The following is a 20254-nucleotide window of genomic DNA, read 5'->3' on the forward strand; positions in this document are numbered from 1 at the left end:
AAATGCAGCCAGGTCATAAATGAATTGATTAGACTGAATAAATGAAATCTCAACAGAGAAATCAGATTCAGGTTTGCAGTGGAGTTGTCAACACTGGGAGCATGTGGATGTAGGTTTGCTCGCTGAGCTGGAAGGTTTGTTTTCAGAAATTTCATCACCATACTAGGTAACATCATCAGTGAGCCTCCGAATGAAGCACTGGTGGTGTAGCCTGCCTTTTATTTATAGGTTTGGTTTCCTTGGGTTGGTGTTGTCATCTCCTGTGGTGACATCATTTCCTATGATGATGTCATTTCCCGTTCTTTTTCTTGGGCAGTGACAAATGTGATCCAAGTCATTGAGTTTGTTGATAGAGTTTTGGTTGCAATGCCATGCTTTGAGGAATTCTTGTGTGTGTCTCTGTTTGGCTTGTCCTAGGATGGATGTGTTGTCCCAGTCGAAAGACCCTGTACAGACAAGAAGCAAAACTAATGTCATATACAAAATACCTTGCAAGAACTGTAACAAACACTACATTGGACAAACAGGCAGAAAACTGGCCACCAGGATACACGAACATCAACTAGCCACAAAAAGACATGACCCACTCTCACTAGTATGCTTATATACAGATAAGGAAGGACACCACTTCGACTGGGAAAACACATCTAGCCTAGGACAGGCCAAATAGAGACACAAACGAGAATTCCTAGAAGCATGGCATTCCAACCGAAACTCTATCAACAAACACATTGACTTGGATCCCATTTACCACCGTCTGAGAAAAAGAACAGGAAATGACATCACCACAGGAAATGACATCACCAAAGGAGACTACATCATCAACCCAAGGAAACCCAAACATATAAATAGAAAGTGGGCTGCACCACCAGTACTTCATACAGAGGCTTACTGAAGGTGTTACCTAGTCTAGTGATGAAATATCTGAAAATGAACCTTTCAGCTCAGCGAGCAAACCTAGATCCAGAATCTCAACCTGAGCTACAAATCTTCTCAAAACTCGCTAACTGGGAGCATAGCTGAATAGTCTGTGATTGCTAATCGTAGCTCTTTGTATGCTGAAACTTTATTGCTGGAACAGCACAGCAGGTCAGACAGCATCTAGGGAAAAGGAGATTCGACGTTTCGGGCACATGCCCTTCCTCAGGAATGAGCAGAGAGTGTTCAGCAGGAGAAGATAAAAGGTAGGGAGGAGGGACTTGGAGGAGGGGCGTGGGAAATGTGATAGGTGGAAAGAGGTCAAGGTGAAGATGATAGGTCGGAGTAGGGTGGAGGCGGAGAGGGCAAGAAGAAGACTGCAGGACCGCCTTCCTGTCCTGCAGTCTTCTTCTTGACCTCTCCGCCTCCACCCTGCTCCGACCTATCACCCTCACCTTGACCTCTTTCCACCTATCACATTTCCAACGCCCCTCCTCCAAGTCCCTCCTCCCTACCTTTTATCTTCTCCTGCTGAACACTCTCTGCTCATTCCTGAGGAAGGGCATGTGCCCGAAACGTCGAATCTCCTTTTCCCTAGATGCTGTCTGACCTGCTGTGCTGTTCCAGCAATAAAGTTTCAGCTTTGATCTCCAGCGTCTGCAGACCTCACTTTCTCCTCGTAGCTCTTTGTATGCCTCAGAAGACTCATGCATGGTGTACACTTGTCAGAACTGGTCTAAATTTTGCCCTTTTTATTTAATGGCAAGGGTCTTCAGAATAAAACCTCTTGTTTGAGGGGACATTATGTCCTCCATTCCTCCCAAGGACCTACACAGAGATTGAAACCCCACATAGATAGGAAAATGCATTACAGAGATCTGAAAGTGGTGAAGCAGGTTTGAGTTGAGGGATGAGATGGTTTGGACCTCTTAATCAGAACAGATACTGAACCCAGAACCTAATTAAGAAAAGAAAATTGATTGTGTCACATAAGTTATAATGCAAAGGAAATAGAGGGACGTTCAAATGGTTTTAGTACCACAACTGAAATTAAGAAGCCATCCACTTCCAACTTTTGTAGTCTTAATATACAGCATCACCACTCTGTTGTCTATAGTATATACTGTGGCCAAATTCAAGTATGGTTGAGCCAAGTTATCACATCAGTATTACCAGCCTTTGTTACTTTGAAAATCAATTAAATGGCAACCAGTCTCTGAAGAGAGTGATAACTGAATGTAAGGCTTCATGAGAATGGTGCAAGTGTTACAGAAGTGACATGCCATTCTTGCTCAGGTTATCAGTATACCTTGTTCCAAATTACCATGGTCTGCCATGATGCCAACATGCCAGATAAGCCAGACTACCCAGCAACAGCTGAACTACTGTAATTTACACAACAGCCAGGTGCTCATAAGTTTAAGTTTCCAAAAGTCAGCACCAACTAGCATCTCAAGGTACCCAATGTGGGCAGCAGTTTTCCAATGGCTTTGCTGAATTTAAGGGATGACAACTCAAATGATTGATAGTTTTAGAAAAGTACTACTCGGCACTTGAGTGAGTACTGAATTCAAAGAAAGTTTTGTGTTTAATATTAAATTAGTCATCACTGACTATTTGTGTCACATTGGTTTTCAGCATCTTTTCACAGCAATGCCAGAGCTTACCATAGTCAGAAAGTTACAGTTTAAACATTAGTTCAATGGTTTCAATGATCTTTAATAATTGATTAAGATATTGGGTGATGGGGGTGTAATAAGGATGTCTATCAATTCATTGAAAGGGGATTAAAATGTTTCTGGAAGCACCATTTTACAAGACAACTGCCTGACCTCTGCAATGCATTCCGTTTGCATTTCTTCTTCTCCTTAAGCTTCATCTAATTTGTCATCATCAATCAGATGAAGGGCTTTTGCCCAAAATGTCGATTCTCCTGTTCCTCAGATGCTGTCTGACCTGCTGTGCTTTTCCAGCACCACACTCTCGACTCTAATCTCCAACATCTGCAGTCCTCACTTTTGCCATCATCAATCAGATGCTGAATATTAATATTGCTTAGCTCTCTGGAGTGTGTAAAATTCAACATGCAGTGTTATACAATGATGTTGCAAGTATTGAATGGTAGCATATTATTGGAAACCTTCAGATGTATTTACATTTGTGCTTTGGCTTCATTAGCCTAAAGGTACACTCACTGATGTTACAGAATTTCTATGTTATGACTGTACCTGAGCTGTTCAAGCATGTTGAATAACAAGATAGTCCTTGTCCTCAAGTAGGACTTGAAACCTTTCTGGAAGTACTCATTACTACGGGTATGAATGAGTGCCTTAGGATGAAGATTTTGTGACAACTACTTGCCAAACTAGCAAAGTTGTGAATGAACTTTCTGTGGAAAAATTGACACTAGGGACTGTTGCATCTGTGGACCAGGCCCTCAACAGAAATGGTGGAAGGAGATAGTTTTGATTCGTTCAAATGCAAGTTAAATTTCTTTCAGGAAATGACATTTTTGATACAACAATGAATATTTCAAGACATGACCAATGGTAAATGAAGAAAATAGAATGTTGATGGGAACAGGCAAATCTGTGTCTTTGGTTTCCGATGTGTTAGGCAATTTGTTGTTTTCTTCATCTCCAGTCTGGTGACTAATTTATGGAGATTGATTGATCATTTGCTGATACAAGTCAACAACTCCGTTATAATGGCATAAAACCAAAATCATAGAAAACAAACTAGATGAGTGTTGATCTTTGGTGTCCAGCTATTCCTGTATTCATTCTAAATTAAATATTAAAATTTTCTACTTGTCAAAAGCTTATGGCTGAAATTCTGGTGCTTTAACCCAGCATGAATGTTGTTACCAATACCATGGGTGCAAGGGAAGACAACCACTGTTCCATTTTAGCTGTATGCATTCACGGCAAGATCGATGCATTTGTTGATCTTGGTAAATAGGGCATTGGTTACATACACATGTATCCATGCTTTGCAGTTTACAAAATATGGACAATACCTCCTGTGACACTCAAGGAAGAGTCAAAAAGATTTAGGATTGTGAAATAATGACAGCAACTGCAAAAGTATGACCATCAGAGGGAGTAGACAGCAGGTCCTGGTGAATAGGTTAGGCAAAACCTTCCAAATGGATTGGTACTGTGGTTCCTCAGTCATACTCAGAAAAGTAATCTATGAGCCGTCTGGCTTTATAAGGCTTCTGCATGCAGATCTCCTCATTTTCTATCATTCAATATTTACGTTTGCCACTGATCCTCTTTCACCCAGATTTCTAGAAAAGGCCCTTTGGCCCATCAAGCCTGCACTGACAACACTAACAATAAAAGTATGTTAATCCCAATTTCCTGCACTGGTCCCGTATCCTTGAATGTTATGATATTTGAAGTGGTCATCCAAATACAGTTAGTTCTGCCGTAACACGGTACATTCTCATGGAATCCTGTGTTATAAGAAAATCACATACATGCAGCACCAGGTAAACTAATGGGGCCAGAATCACATTAGAACCAATACACGGTTAAAAGTTCGCAATTTAGAAACAGTGACCCGAAATTCATCAATTGCATTATAGTGAATTTGCATCAACAAAATGTGCATTATAGCAAAATGACCTGTACTTTTTAAAGGTTAGAAAGTTTCTGGTCTCCACTACCTTCCCAAGCAGTGCCCTCAAGATTTCCACCACCAGCAGAGTGATTTTTTTTCCTAAATCCCCTCTGAATATCCTGCTCCTTACCCTAAAACTATGTCACTTCATGATTGACCACTAAACCAGGGGAAACAGCTGCTCTCTATTCATACCCCTCATTATCTTATGCATCTCAATCATGTCCCCCTCATTCTTCTCTTCTCTACAGAAAACAATCCAAACCTATCTAGTCTCTCCTTACAACTCAATTTTTCCATCCCAGGCAACATCCTGGTGGATCTCCTCTGTACATTCTCCAGTGCTATATCCGAACTGCACACAGTATTCCAGTTGTGGCCTGACCAATGCATTGTATAACTCCAACATTACCTCCTTGTTCTTACACTCTGTACCACGACTGATGAAAGCAAGTGTCCATATGACTTTGTAACTACAATCCGTTCTGATATAACACGATAGTTCTGTTCTCGTGTGAACTTGCGATATTAGAAAATTGCTCAATAGCTGTGACATTTAAACTAATGGGGCTGGAACCATGTTATAGCCAATACAGGGAAGGAAAGTTCACGTTCTACAAATAATGGTCTAAATTCTTCAATTGCGTGATATCAATTTGTGTTGAAGAAGCACGCATTATAGCAGAACAGACAGTTGCCTATTCACCTGCTCTGCTTACATAAGGGATCTGTGAATAATTACTGCAAGGGTTCTGTTCCTCTAAGATACTCAGTGTCCTACCATTCATGAAATACTCCCTCATCTTGTTTCTTCGTCCAATATGCATCACCTTGTGCTTATGACAGTTAAATACCATCTACCACTGGTGATCTACCCATTTGACCAACACATCTATATCTCCTTGTAACTTACAACCATCTTCTTCACTATTAACTACTCTACCAATCTTGGTGTCATCTGCAAATTTGCTTAACATTTCTGCTCCATTTTTGCCTATATCATTTATATATATATATAAACAATAAGGGTCCCAGTAATGATCCATGTGGTACACTGCCTGACACCAGCGCCTAGTCACTCAAACAGCCATTTACTATTACCTTTTGTGTCCTATTACTAAGCCAGTTTCTGATCCATCTCACCAAGTTTCCCTTAATTCCATGTGCTTTAACCTTCTCAATCAGTCTCCCATGTGGGACCTTGTCAAAAACTTTGAGAAAATTGATATAAGCTCTATCAACCAAACTTGCCTCATCCACACTCTTGATCACATTTTTAGAAAATTCTAACAAATTTGTGAGTCATGTCCTCCCTCTGATGATGAGAAAGTGAGGTCTGCAAATGCTGGAGATCAGAGCTGAAAATGTGTTGCTGGAAAAGCGCAGCAGGTCAGGCATCATCCAGGGAACAGGAGAATCGACGTTTCGGGCATAAGCCCTTCTTCCGGAATGAGGAAAGTTTATCCAGCAGGCTAAGATAAAAGGTAGGGAGGAGGGACTTTGGGGAGGGGCGTCGGAAATGTGATAGGTGGAAAGAGGTCAAGGTGAGGGTGATAGGACCTCTTTCCACCTATCGCATTTCCGACGCCCCTCCCCCAAGTCCCTCCTCCCTACCTTTTATCTTAGCCTGCTGGACAAACTTTCCTCATTCCTGAAGAAGGGCTTATGCCCGAAACGTCGATTCTCCTGTTCCCTGGATGCTGCCTGACCTGCTGCGCTTTTCCAGCAACACATTTTCAGCTCCCTCTGATGATGCCAAGTTGACTATCCCTAATTAACCCATGCCTTTCAAAGACAGTATTAATTTGCTCCTTCAGAATGTTCTCTAATAGTTCCCCTACCGCTGACGTCAGACTCACCGGACTGTAATTCTTGGTTAATCACTACCACCCTTCTTAAAAAGTGGAACCACATTTGCCATCCTCTGGTCCTCTGGCACTTCCCCATGGCCAGAGAAGAATTCAAAATTTGTGTCAGAGTCCCTGCAATTTCCAGCCTTGTCTCCGACAGCAGCTTGGGATGCAATTCATCAGGGCGAGGAGACTTGTCTGTTGGAAAGACTAACAATGTATCCAATACTTTCCCATTTTCTCTGTCAAACTGTGCAAGTTCCTCTCAGTGCCTTTTCCTGAGTTCTGTACCTACGTTCTCCTTTTGCAGATTGAAGATTGAGAAGAAGCATTCATTCAACACCCCTCCAATATCCTGTGGCTTTTGCCCCCTTGGTCCTTAATGAGGCCGATTCTTGCCCTGGCTAACCACTTCCCTTTAGTATATTCATAAAATGTCTTAAGATTCTCCCTAATCCTGTTTGCGAGTCCTTTTTCATGCCCCTTTTTTGCTCTTCTAATTCCTCTTTCTTAAGTTCCCTCCTACACTTCCTGTATTCCTCTCAGTCACAGCTCCCTTTGGACTTGCTAAAAGCCCTTCTATTCTTCCTTATCCAGTCCTGAATTGTCCTAGGCATCCAGGGTTCTCTGAACCTATTGCTCCCACATTTCCCTGTAAAGGATACATGAAGGAACTGTGCTCTCCCCACCTCCTTTAAGAATGCATCCTACCCAACCCATTACTCCACGAATATGTACTCTCAAGGAGCTATTCCTAGTTTACTGTAGGCCAATCCTGCTTTATTTTTAATAAAACCTGCCTTTCCCAAATCCAAAGCCATATTTTGCAGGCCATGTTTTCCTTGTCCAGAACAAATTTGAACCATACCAAAACAATGGAGCAAATATGGCACACAAGATAAGATACAGCAGCTTAATTAGGATGAGTAATTTCAAAAACAAAATGCAAACAAGCTTAAATAATGATCAGAAATAAATTGAACATCATGGCACAAAAATCCCAAACTAAATGCCTGTAGTTAACTTGCCTTTCAAATAGTGTTCCTTGTATGGCCCAAACTAAATGCCTGAAGTCAACCCCTCGAGATTTTATTCAGCAGTTGGTTACTGGCTGTGGTTGAGAGTGTGATGCTGGAAAAGCACAAAAGGTCAGGCAGCATCTGAGGAGCAGGAGAATTGACGTTTCGGGCATAAGCCCTTCATCAGGATTCCTGATGAAGGGCTTATGTCCGAAACTTCGATTCTCCTGGTCCTCGAATGCTGCTTGACCCGTTGTGCTTTTCCATCACCACAGTCTCAACTCTGATTTCCAGCGTCTGCCATCCTCATTTTCTCTACTGGGTGTGCTTTCTGACTATGCAGGTAAAATTGTTTGGTGTTTCTGATTGTATCACATAATTGGAACCTGTTATAAAAATGCTATTAAAATGTTCGGTTTATCTGCAAAGGGGCATTTGGATACTTTTGAATCTTGACCCTCTTGCATACTTTGTATAGATCAAGTTAAAAATCACACAACACCAAGTTTTAGTCCAACAGGTTTATTTGGAAGCACTAGCTTTCGGAGCACCACTCCTTCATCAGGTGGTTGTGGAGGTTAAGATTATGCTCACAGAATTTCTAGCATGTTAATATTGGTGCTACTGTTATCTGTATATGGTCCAGAGCGGTAATTTCACTATTCGTTACTCGAAGCAAATATACTTTACTCTTCTGCCTTTTGTGGAGGCTCAGCTTAAATTAGTTTCCATGTCATCTTGCATTTGATTAGTTCTGTATTAACCAAAAAGATAAAATGAAATCATGTTTACAACTTACAAGTCCCTTTTAAGAAAGGTTCTTAGTTCCTTGAAGATAAGGGCACTTCAAGGTGCAGTACAAAACCATAAAGATCAGAATGTTACACTCAGTTCCTGAACTGTGCTGAGTGAGCTAGTTTCAGCTTAGCTACAATTAGGACAGCCGAACTAGGAAAGGAAAAATCATTGAGAGTACCCATTTTGTTAAATAGAAGAATTTGTACATTGATGAAAATGGGCTCATGTATGTAGCAATAATGTTTAATCAAATAGCCTTTGACACTTAACATGGAATCGTGAAATGTCCCCGGAACAGGAAGCAAAGCAGGCAGAACAATGTAACTGCAGGAGGTGAAAAGCTCCCACCTGTCTGGGGGAGGGTGGCGGTGTGGGTGTGATGAAATGACAATATGAAGTCTCAGAAATTTGAAGGTGGCACAAACCTGTTATCGGGAAGCCCTTTTGCACGGATCCATCTCTCATGCATGCTTATTAAAAAGAAATCTCACCAGAATACAGTGCACTTTCCCAATTACATTATTCCAGAACCCAGGTATGTATTTTCAGATTAAGAACTGCATATACCGAACATACTTGTGTAAAAATCAAATTTTTTGGACTACTTTTTAAGGTTAAATTTATGCGGTCGACATTTACATGGATGCTTCTTTTGAGAGACTGAAATTTATGCTACAGTCCAAAAAACAGTATCATTAACAAAAGCCGAATTGATCTCTAAAAGAGTAAAGAAAAAATGTTGATCTGCTATCTGTGAAGAACAAGGGCCAACTTTTACTTGAGACATGTGGAAAATTCCAGAATTCCATAAGATAAGAGGCCCATTAAAGTTGATTAAAGAGAACTTCTTAGGGCAAAAAAATGAATGCTTCATGTTGGATTATGCAACCATGATTATGCATCCATTTTTCAGGTGGATTGGATAGTGAAGAAGGCATTTGGTATGCTTTCCTTTATTGCCAGAGCATTGAGTATAGAAGTTGGAAGGTTATGTTGCGGCTGTACAGAACATTGATGAGGCCACTTTTGGAATATTGCATGCAATTCTGGTCTCCTTCCTATCGGAAGGACATTGTGAAACTTGACAGGGTTTCAGAAAGATTTGCAAGGATGTTGCCGGGGTTGGGGGGTTTGAGTTGTAGGGAGAGGCTGAATAGGTTGGGGCTGTTTTCCCTGGAGCGTCGGAGGCTGAGGGGTGACCTTAGAGAGGTTTACAAAATCATGAGGGTCACAGATTGGGTAAATAGACAAGGTCTTTTCCCTGAGGTGGGTGAGTCCAAAACTAGAGGGTGTAGGTTTAAGGTGAGAGGGAAAGGATTTAAAAGGGATCTAAGGGACAATGTTTTCATGCAGAGGGTGATGTGTGTATGGAATCAGCTGCCAGAGGAATTGGTGGAGGCTGGTACAATAACAACATTTAAAAGGTACATGGATAGGAAGGGTTTAGAGGATGTAGGCCAAGTGCTGTACATCTCTATGATTCTTTGACTAAGTAAGACTCACAGGAACATGTAAAGTAGAATAGGAGAGTTTGAAGCTTTCACAGGCAAAGATGAAACAACTGGCAGACAAATATTTTGCACCTAGAATATTTAAAGTAGGAGACAAAGTGTTAGCATAGCTATATTTATAGATTGAACCTCTGAAAATGTGATTTAATATTCCACACAAGATAGCTAGGAGGGTTTATAGATTCTTAGAATTGTAAAGTACATAACTACCAGTTACTGCCTAATTCCAGGAGAATAAAAGTACTTCACTGTTCCATTCTCCCAGATCACAATGCAATGTGAGCATGTTAAATTGATATCATTACAGGGAGGGAGAGATGAAAAAGCAATGTATCAGATGATATGAAGCGTGGAAAATGACAGCAACAGTAAGAATGAGTTAGAAGGAGTTGGAGACAGTTCATACAACACACTTTCTACAACCTGACTAGCAAATACTGCAACAGTTAGAATATTGTAGTTCTTATTGTACCTAGAAGAAGGACAACAGGAAGATCTAATAAGGTTACCTAAAAAGTTCAAGGAAATTTATAGATGTACACTTGGATGTTCTACGTTAGCCTGGAATGATTAGGAGCTAGGAAAATCACTACTGATAGCATAAGCCCAGGAAAAATTATTCCTAATTGGAAATGGAAATTCAATGCATGCTGGAAAATCACTTGATTAAACCCAGCCAAAGCAGTTGGAGTTCACTGATGGTGTTAGTTCCTAAACCAGACAAATTGATTTGATTCTGCATAGGTTACAGAAAGGTGATGAAAAGATTCATACCCAATTCTTCAGTTAAAAGATTGCATTGACTGGGTTTTCTAAGAATGATCTATTAAAGGGGTACTTGCAGACAGGACCTGCAAGAAAATATTCAAGGAATTAATTCAAAGTTATGCAAAATCCCCATCACTGTCTCAGGCATCACTGTCTCAGGCATTACTCCTGAACATTCAAGACATTCAAAGAGTGGATAGATTAAGTGAAAGAATTGATCACTGCTGTCTGGCATAACAATTAAACAGGAAATGTGGCCTGACCATGGCTAACAAGAGAAATTGGGGAAAATATTAGATCTAATGAAGAGGCATGCAAATTGGCCACAAACAAGCAGCAGACCTGAGGATTGTGGGCAATTTAGGTTCAGCAAAAAAGACAAAAGGATTAATTAAAAATGAGGGAGAAATAAAGTACAAAATTAAGCTTGTGGGGAGCAGACAAACTGATTACAAAAGCTTCTATATATATATGAAGTATAAAAGACTCATGAAGATAAATATATGTCCCTTACAGTCAGAAATGGGGTGGTGGGGGGAGGGGTGGGAGGTAATAATGGGAAACAAAGAGATGGTAGACCAATTAAATACATATTTTCTTCCTGTCATCACAAAGGAGAACACTAGTAATGTCCCAAAGTACTGGGAAACCGATTCTAGTGAGAGGGAGGAACTGAAAGAAATTAATATTAATAGGGAAATGGTGTTGGGGAAAGTGATGGATTAAAGGCCAACAATTCCCCAGGACCAGATAATCATACCCCAGAATACTTAAGGAATTAGCCCGAGAACCATGGGATGCAATTATGATAATTTTGTAACCACTTTATAGACTCTAGAACAGTCCTCTGGATTGGAGAGTTGTTTATGTAACCCTAACACTTTAAAACAAAACGAGGTAGAGAAAAATCAAGGTATTGTAGACCAAATAGCCTGACATCATTTATTGGGAAAACTCTAGACTCCATTATAAAAGATTTAATAGCAGACAACTAGGAAAACAATTGACAGGATCAGACAGAGTCGGATTGGATTTATGAAAGGGAAATCATGCTTAACAATCCACTAGAATCTTTCAAGAAACACAGAAACATAGAGAATAGCTGCAGGAGTAGGCCATTCTCCCTCACCTCTATCCAAGGCCCTAAAGGAGCCTTCCACATCCATCAAAGTTTTACTTGCACATCCACTATCATCATTTATTGTATCCATTGCTCCCAATGCGGTCTCCTCTACATTGGGGAGACTGGGTGCCTCCTAGCACAGCGCGTTAGGGAACATCTCTGGGACACCCGCACCAATCAACCACACCGCCCGTGGTCCAATATTTCAACTCCCCCTCCCACTCTGCCGAGGACATGGAGGTCCTGGGCCTCCTTCACCGCCACTCCCTGACCACCAGACGCCTGGAGGAAGAACGCCTCATCTTCCACCTCGGAACACTTCAACCCCAGGGCATGAATGTGGACTTCAACAGTTTCCTCATTTCCCCTTCCCCCACCTCACCCTAGTTCCAAACTTCCAGCTCAGCACTGTCCCCATGACTTGTCCGGACTTGTCCTACCTGCCTATCTCCTTTTCCACTTATCCACTCCACCTTCTCCTCCCTGACCTATCACCTTCATCCCCTCCTCCACTCACCCATTGTACTCTATGCTACTTTCTCCCCACCCCACCCTCCTCTAGCTTATCTCTCCACGCTTCAGGCTCACTGCCTTTATTCTTGATGAAGGGCTTTTGCCCGAAACGTCGATTTCAAAGCTCCTTGGATGCTGCCTGAACTGTCGTGCTCTTCCAGCACCACTAATCCAGAATCTGGTTTCCAGCATCTGAAGTCATTGTTTTTACCTCATTCGGCCTTTGAGCCTGCACCACGATTCAATATGATCATGGCTGATCATATCATCCCAGCTTCCTATTCATGCTTTCTCTCCATATGCCTTGACCCCTTTAGCCACAAGGGCCACATCCAGTTCCCTCTTATATATCTAAGCAACTGGCTCCAACAGTTTCCTGTGGCAGAGAATTCCACAGGTTCACAACTCTCTGAATGAAGAAATTCTTCCTCACCTCAGCCCTGAATGGCTTATCCCTTATTCTTGTACTGCGATCCCTAGTTCTGGACATCTCCAATATTGGGCACATTCTTCCCGCATCTAGCCTGTCCAGTCCCTTCAGGATTTTATATGTTGCTATGAGATTCCCCTTCATTCTTCTAAATTCCAGCAGAAAGCCCAGTCTTTCCTCATATGTCAGTCCTGCTATCCCTAGAATCAGTCTGGTGAACCTTTGCTGGACTCCCTCAATAACAAAAATGTCCTTCCTCAGACTAGGAGATCAAAACTGCACAGAATGTAACAATATATTTAATAAGGGAGATGTGGTTTACTTGGACTTTCATAAGGCTTTTGATAAAGACCCATATAAGATATTAGCACTTGAAATCAAAGCGCATGGGGTTGCAAAGGTATACTGATATGATTAGAGAACAGGTTGGCAGACAGGAAAGAAAAGGTAGGAATAAATGTTTTTTTTCCATGTGACAGGCATTGACGACTTGGCTACTGCAGGGGTGCTCAGCTATTCACATTACATATTAGTGATTTTGATGAAGAAACTGAATGCAATATCTCCAAGATTGCAAACAACACAAAGTCAGGCGGAAAGGTGAACTACGAGATAGGTGCAGACATGCTTTAGCATGAATGATTTGAACAAGTTGAGTTAGTGGGAAGAAATATGGGAGATGAATTTGAACAAAGTGAGCCAAAGTGAGGTTATCCACTTTGGTAGCAAAAACATGAAGGCAGATTATTCTCTGAATGGTGATAGATTGGGAAAGGGGGAAAATGTAATGGGACTGGGTGTCCTTGGACACCAGTTGCTGAAAGTAAGCATGTAGGTGCAGCAGATGGTGAAGAAGGCAAATGGTATGTTGGCTTCACAGGCAGACTATCTGAGTATAGCAGTAAGGTTGTCTTATTTCCATTGCACATCTGGAATATTTCGGTCTCCTTATCTTAGGAAGGATATTCTAGCTATGAAGGGAATACAATGGAGATTTACCAGACTGATATATGACTAGAAATCAGATGAGTTAGGACTATATTCACTTAGAAGAACGATGTGGGAATCTCATAGCAAGGTATGAAATTCTAACAGGACTTCACAGGGTAGTTTCAGGAAGGATATTCCCGATGACCAGAGAATCCAGCAACAAGGGTCTCACTAAAAGTATATGGGATAAGCCATTTAGGACTGAACCAATGAGAAATGTTTGCACCCAGAGAATGGTGAGCCTATGGAATTCTTTGGCACAGAAAGTGTTTTGAGTCCAAAATATTGTGTTATTTAAGATGGAGTGAGGTGTGGTTCTTACGGCGAAAGAGGTCAAAGGCAGGAGCAGGGTACTGAGCAGGATGAAAGGTTGGGCAGGCTCCAAGGGTCAAATGGCCTACTACTGTTCCTATTTTCGGTGTTTTTATGTTTCTATATTTTAATATTTCTCTGACTGTGTTGTCAACCCAATGGAGGCTGAACCATTTTATGAGCATGCCATTTCAACACCCACGCTGTCTTGTAACTGGTACAAGTTTCCTAGCTTAAAGTGGTTTCCTCACATTTGATTTAAATATTCCATCTGATGTAACCCACACACACCTAGCTGAAAGCCCTCTGCACTCACATTTTTACACTACTCAATGCAGTTGTGAGTGTGTGCTCCTTTGAAGGGACCACATGTTACCCATGTGAAGTGTAGCAGACCATTCACCTTCTTCCTGCACTGGACCCAGGTTCTTGGTGGGCCTCGTTTGTACTGACCTGTGGTATGATCTCTGTTGACGCTACACCGGTCTCATGGGAGAGCCTCCTGCTTCAATTCCTGGAACTTCAGAGCTACCAGGTTTGCTGGATGGAAATGGTATTGTTGAACCAGGTGATGATTCTTTGCCTTCTCTGAGACTTCAGTCCTGAAGAGTAAGTTAGCAACTGAGGTTATCCGGGACGTGCAAGAATCAACACATTTTGCTGTCGTCAGAGAGCTAAAGTGATGCATCTAGTTGTATGGAATGAGTTCTGACCTTTCTATACAGTGCCTGTACTATGGGCTCTGTGAGGTAATGGCGTGGGCTTTGACTGCTTGGCCATCCTTGAGTGTACACCTTGCAGTGTTCCTTGCCCACGATTTAATAAGTGGCTGACCATCGAATGATTGCATGTGCTAGCCATCTCTCTCTCTGAATGAATGTTTCCGGTGTTTCCAGTCTCACAGCTGACTACTTTGATGACATCGGAAGATTCCAGTCAACAATGCCAATATATGAAGCCACAAACGCATATAAGAAATTGTGCAATTCCTCTATCAATCTGTAGGCATTGGGGGCACTCATATTTATAATTTGTTCCCCTGGAGTTATTTTGAAGATGTAGCTCTGTATATGAACAAATGGCTATGTGTGTTTCAGTTATATAGTCATTACTATTATATTCATTATGTTGCCTTGGTGAGACTATATCTGGAGAACTGTGCAAAATAGTGATCCCCTTATAATAAAGGATATAAATGCATCGGAGGCAGTTCAGAGAAGGATTATCTGACTAATGCCTCAAATGGGTGGCATTGTCTCATGAGGTAAGATTCTACAGACTATGCTTGTATCCACTGGAGTTCAGAAGAATAAATGGTTAGTTGATTGAGAATCACATGTGGAAAGCTCTCCCCGAAAAATGTAATAGATATCAAGTCCTTGATTACTTTTAAGACATAAGGAATAGATTCTAAGCAAGGCGGTGAAAGGTTATCAATGTGAAGAGGGAATGTAGATTTGAGGTTACAATCAGATCAGCCATGGACTCATTACATGATGAGATAGGCTTGGGGGCTAAATGGCCTACCCTTGTTCCTTGTTTGTATATTTCTATGCAAGTGAGATGTTAGGCCAGCTATCTATCCTGATATTGTGTTTGTAAAAAGCATAAATTGCAAACCATTACTGCCTGGAACATCTCCACCCTGTATGTATAATATATAGCTTGCAGTCACTCATTGGTTAACCAATGAGGGACTGCAAGCTATATATTATACATACACTGTCTCAATATTTTATAATTGTGTCACATATACTGATTTGAAGTACAAGTTTAACTTTTGTTGAGTTGAGCTCTATTTCCACTGTTAAACCCTTTGTTGGAGCCTTTACAATTCCTAAGAGGAAAAACTACAGGCTGCGAAGTTCAGCACCAAGATAACCTGCAGAAAAGATAAATGCTCTTGCCCTCCATCTGTGCTGTCCCACTTTATCAGTGGTATGTAGTTGGCTGTGCACTGAATGACAGTCCAAGTTAATAGCTTCCTGAAAAGAGACACTATTGCTTTGTGAACAGTAGTGCTGTATAAAGATATTGGCATTCTATATTGGACAAAAAAGTGTTATATATTATATGATACTTACGTATTCAAAACAATCAATGTGAATATAACAATGACTGTAAGATAGGATGGAATAAATGTGTTGACTTCAATTTTCTGTCCATCTAGAGAATAGTAGATATATTGCAATAAATATTTGTAAAAGTGACTAACAGTCAACCATATCAGTAAAATTTGTTATTCCCTTTTGCAACTATCAGATATTTTTATTTTGTATTGTATAAATATAACCCATGTCAAAACTCATGCCATCTTTTTGTTCTGACTCATTGTAAATGAAGTGATTCAGCTGCACATTTTATTTAGCAATGAGATTATGATAAGAGATAAAATCCATGTCCTGATTGGTAGCAATCCACACAAGGCCCAAATGTGGAGGTTCCTTCAGTAAGTGAGGAGACATTCAAGTCATATTCTCAGTGACTCACAACTAAAATAGTCAGGAGAGTTGTAAGAGTCTCTATTACAGCAACAGGAGGATCAGACAAGGGTTTTATGAAAATTAAAAGAGCATGGTTGGTGTGGAAGGTTTGGCATGCTATTGCATTTTGAGTTTATCTGACCATTTCAGTAGAACATCATGAACTTCAGTTTGGGACACAGGTCCGAACCATTTCAAAGTCTCCAACCCAAGGTTTTCTGAGATCCCTTCAGCTGCACAATGTTTCAATTAACAGATCACCTCTGGGGGGCCCTGTCCAATTCAGGACAGAGGGCAGGCAGTACTGAGCAGGAGACACAGTTGGAGCATCCCAGGATCTAGGTGACTGGAGGCCCTGGCACAGGCAAAGGGTGCAGCTGCTGTGGGCAATTCAACACCACTCTCTCAAGGGCATCTAGAGATGGGCAATAAAAATTGCTGACCAGTCAGTGATGCCCACGTCCCACAAGTGAATAGAAAATAAACTTTAAGGACACTTTAAGATGGAAGGGCACTTTGAACTCCTCTCAAGTTTTGAAAGTGACCACAGCTGCCAGGCCATGGGTGTGGAGTGGAATTCCCTTAACAGGAGGGTGACATAGCTGTGACCTGGTGGCACCCGCAGCTCAAGGAAAGTTGCCTGAGATTTAAAGGCAAGCTCCAGGAACCGGCTGGGGATCAGTCTCTGCTGAGAGGACAGAGGGGTCAAGAGGCCTGTCCCACTGGACAGGTTTCCCATACCCATGCAGAGCCCATCTCTGGCAAGCTTGCTCAGAGGCACACTGTTACTCAACATGCAAATTTATGAAACATTCCCGCCCACCTGCCCACCCACTTCCCAAACTGCTTCCACATGGCTCATTAGATTTAGAGAAGTGGTGCATTTAAATATAAAGCAATTTCATGCTAATTTAAGAAAAAAAATTAAGATGATTGGTAATTAACATGCTAATATATTCAACATTGAAGTTGCTTCTTAAGGACTGAATGAAATCAGCAATTTATTCGATCTCATAAATTGTCATATGTATGATGTGAGGAATTAATTACCCCCTAGGTCATCTCCAGGGAATAGGAGCATGATTTTCATGTCTCTGCTTGGAAAATCTGGAAAATGGAAATCAACAACAGTAATTTACATTTGTTCAGCTCTATTGGTATCATGAAATGTCCCAAACTATATAGAAGACATTAGATCAGATGACTTAAGGCTTGGTTAAAGGTATTTTTAAAAAGTGTCTTAAAGATGGAGGAAAGAGAGATGGGGGGGTATAGGATGTCCCGGAGCTTGGGGCCTAAGCAATTGCAGATGTAGCAAACATAGTGGAACGATCAAAACTGGGGGCACCAGAAGTAGAGGGGCACAGATATAGAGTACAGTAGAAGGATGCAGAACTGGAGATAGGGTCGGGGGAGAGGTTTGAAACTAAAGAGGAATTTCAAAGCAAGGATGAGAATTATAAATTCAAGACTTTGCCTGACTGTCAGAGAATTATGTCTGTGAGCACAGCAGTGAAAGGGGAAACGGAATTTGCTGTGAGTTAAGGCACACACAGCAGTGTTTTGGATGTCTTCAGGTTTACAAGGGCAGAATGTAGACTGGACGAGGAGAGCATTTGGTTAGACGGGTTCAGAGGTAAGGCAGGCATAGATGAGGGTTCCAGATCAGATGAGTCTGAAACAACAGTGTGGTTTGATGGTGTTATCGATTTTGAAATATGTGGCATGTATATGAGACTGGAATCTCATCTCAGCAGCAAATTTCAGACTGTTGCCAGGGAGACTCAGTGGTCAACAAACAGTTTGGAGTGGGCCCCAGAAATATCTGCTTCTGTCCGGTTAGTATGAGTAACTTTCAGCTTCCTCCTAGTACTCACAAACCTTCCCCGTTCATCACCCTCCCTTTTCTGTTGCTGCCCTTGTGCACTAGCTGCTCTTTCAGCCTGTCCTTATTTCGACTGAGCCACTCAGCTTTACTATTAAAGCGTCGGTTTTATCCCCAGACTCCAGGACTTTGGAAATTCCTGTGACTTGTTTGCTTTATACTCTCCCATATAGAGGCCAGAGTTGCTATAATCTGTTTGAACCTCCTTTCAAGAGCTCCTGTTTCCCTTCAAAGTCACACGTTACTATCCTATCACCTTACCCATTCCCTCAGTAACCCACTATAATGAAACTCATCTCCAGACTTAAGTTACTACTTTTATTTAAGGATCTCATGGATTGGCCCCAACTACTCTGTTTTAACTCTAAGACTGATCATGCTCCTCCCTCCAGACTAACTACAGTGCCGACTGACCATGGCTCACTCTCTGGATTGATCTCTAAGCAGTGACCCATCTGACCTACCTGTAATCACTGGACTTATTGAACTTGACCTGCGAGACTAACTGTGGCCCCGTCTCAGGTCTGAAAGGACATGGCTCCCTGGATTTGTATAGAACCAAGTGCCTGACTGAGCCTGGCTGATCCTCTGGATTGGGATCAAGCCATCACCATGACTGACTAGGATGGTACTATCTGACTGGCTGACTATTCAGTTGAGGACTGTTGCCTTTGACTTTCACACAGTGCTACCTACTTGAAGCAATTGCAATGTATTTGCTGCATAAGCTGCGGTCATGTGCTGTAGATCTGACAGTGGTATAAGAAGGCGCTGTACAGTGACATATCCATCCCCTCTCTGGCTGAATAATTTATTGTTCAGTGTTCCCCACCATCACCTGCCTACCTCTCCCTCTGCACCATAGACTGCAGAGATTGACAGGCTGTTACTGAGCCTTCAAGATCTTGTATACCAACAACGCAATGGTTCACACACAGAGGCTGGCAGCCTTGAAGTAAGCACTAAAGTCAGTGTGTGTAAAGAAAGCAAGCCAAGAATCAGGAGATGTCCACGCAAAAGCATCCTGTGTGGATGCGGGAGATTCATGTCTGTCCCTGCTTGCAAAGCGATCTGGCAGAAGCATGGTGGCCCTGAGCTCCACAGTTAAGTGTTAAGGGATAAAATGGTGATTGACTAGGTTCAAGTGTAGGCATGATGATATGGTAAGACTGGTGGCTTTGCAACGCCAAGTTACATGGATTAAGTGGAAACAGTTGCATGTTAGCTGGGACAGGCATTCAGAGAGCTGCAGCTACCAGGTACCTACTCACTTTTACCTATAGGCTTTATCCTCCTCACTGCTTGCTACACCTGCATGCTATACCTCATGCTCCTTGTGAAGTGGGTATTTTCAAACCGAACAGGTATGATGTTGAAAACGAGTTGCAGACACAGAGCACCAACAGCAAAGCGACTCGGTAGGTGTTTGGTTGTTTTTCAATAAACAATATCACTAACACATCTCTTCAGGACATCCTGCTAAAGGGTTGGTGTGTAGCATCTACTATGGATAGGCATTCAGCAATGAAACAAAACATTTAATCAAAGTGAGGTATCTCTGACTCCATGCTGATCGTTATGTAGCTCTCTATGACAGGGGTGAATGGATCTTGTCTTGTGCTATTGATTATGACCATTGCTTCTTCTATTTTTTAAATGGGTTACCTAATGATGCTCATCCCGTGTCATTGTGGTAATGCCATAAATAGTCCTTTCTTAATGATATCAGTCCTGTTGTAAGCAGCACCAAAACCATTTGAAATTGTGAATCGATGTAAGAGTGTCTTGGGTTACCACTTGTGATTCAGACTGATATAAAATAAAGACTGCTTGACATCTGAACAACAAAAAAATGTGTTGACTGTTAGTTAAAAAAACCCTCCAAATTGTAATGATTTGAACCATGGACAAGCGTCCTCAAATTCTTATAATTTCAGACACCATAATCACCAAATCCTGGATGAGAGGTGATGAACTGGCCCCCTTCTTCATTCATCAACCCTTTTAGTTGGTTGCAACAAGGTTAA

At 41.6% G+C, this 20254-nt stretch overlaps 1 long non-coding RNA gene across 1 annotated transcript; it reads right to left on the bottom strand.

Moving 5' to 3' along the window:
• Nucleotides 1-7982: 7982 nt before the first annotated feature.
• Nucleotides 7983-17407, bottom strand: LOC122555539. The gene is made up of 4 exons (XR_006313290.1): nt 17393-17407; nt 15944-16025; nt 14313-14461; nt 7983-8168 (listed from the first exon to the last, which is right to left on the bottom strand). It is a non-coding gene; the product is annotated as an uncharacterized LOC122555539 (long non-coding RNA).
• Nucleotides 17408-20254: the final 2847 nt, after the last annotated feature.

This window comes from Chiloscyllium plagiosum, chromosome 12, assembly GCF_004010195.1.
Source record: "Chiloscyllium plagiosum isolate BGI_BamShark_2017 chromosome 12, ASM401019v2, whole genome shotgun sequence".
Lineage (NCBI taxonomy): Eukaryota > Metazoa > Chordata > Chondrichthyes > Orectolobiformes > Hemiscylliidae > Chiloscyllium > Chiloscyllium plagiosum.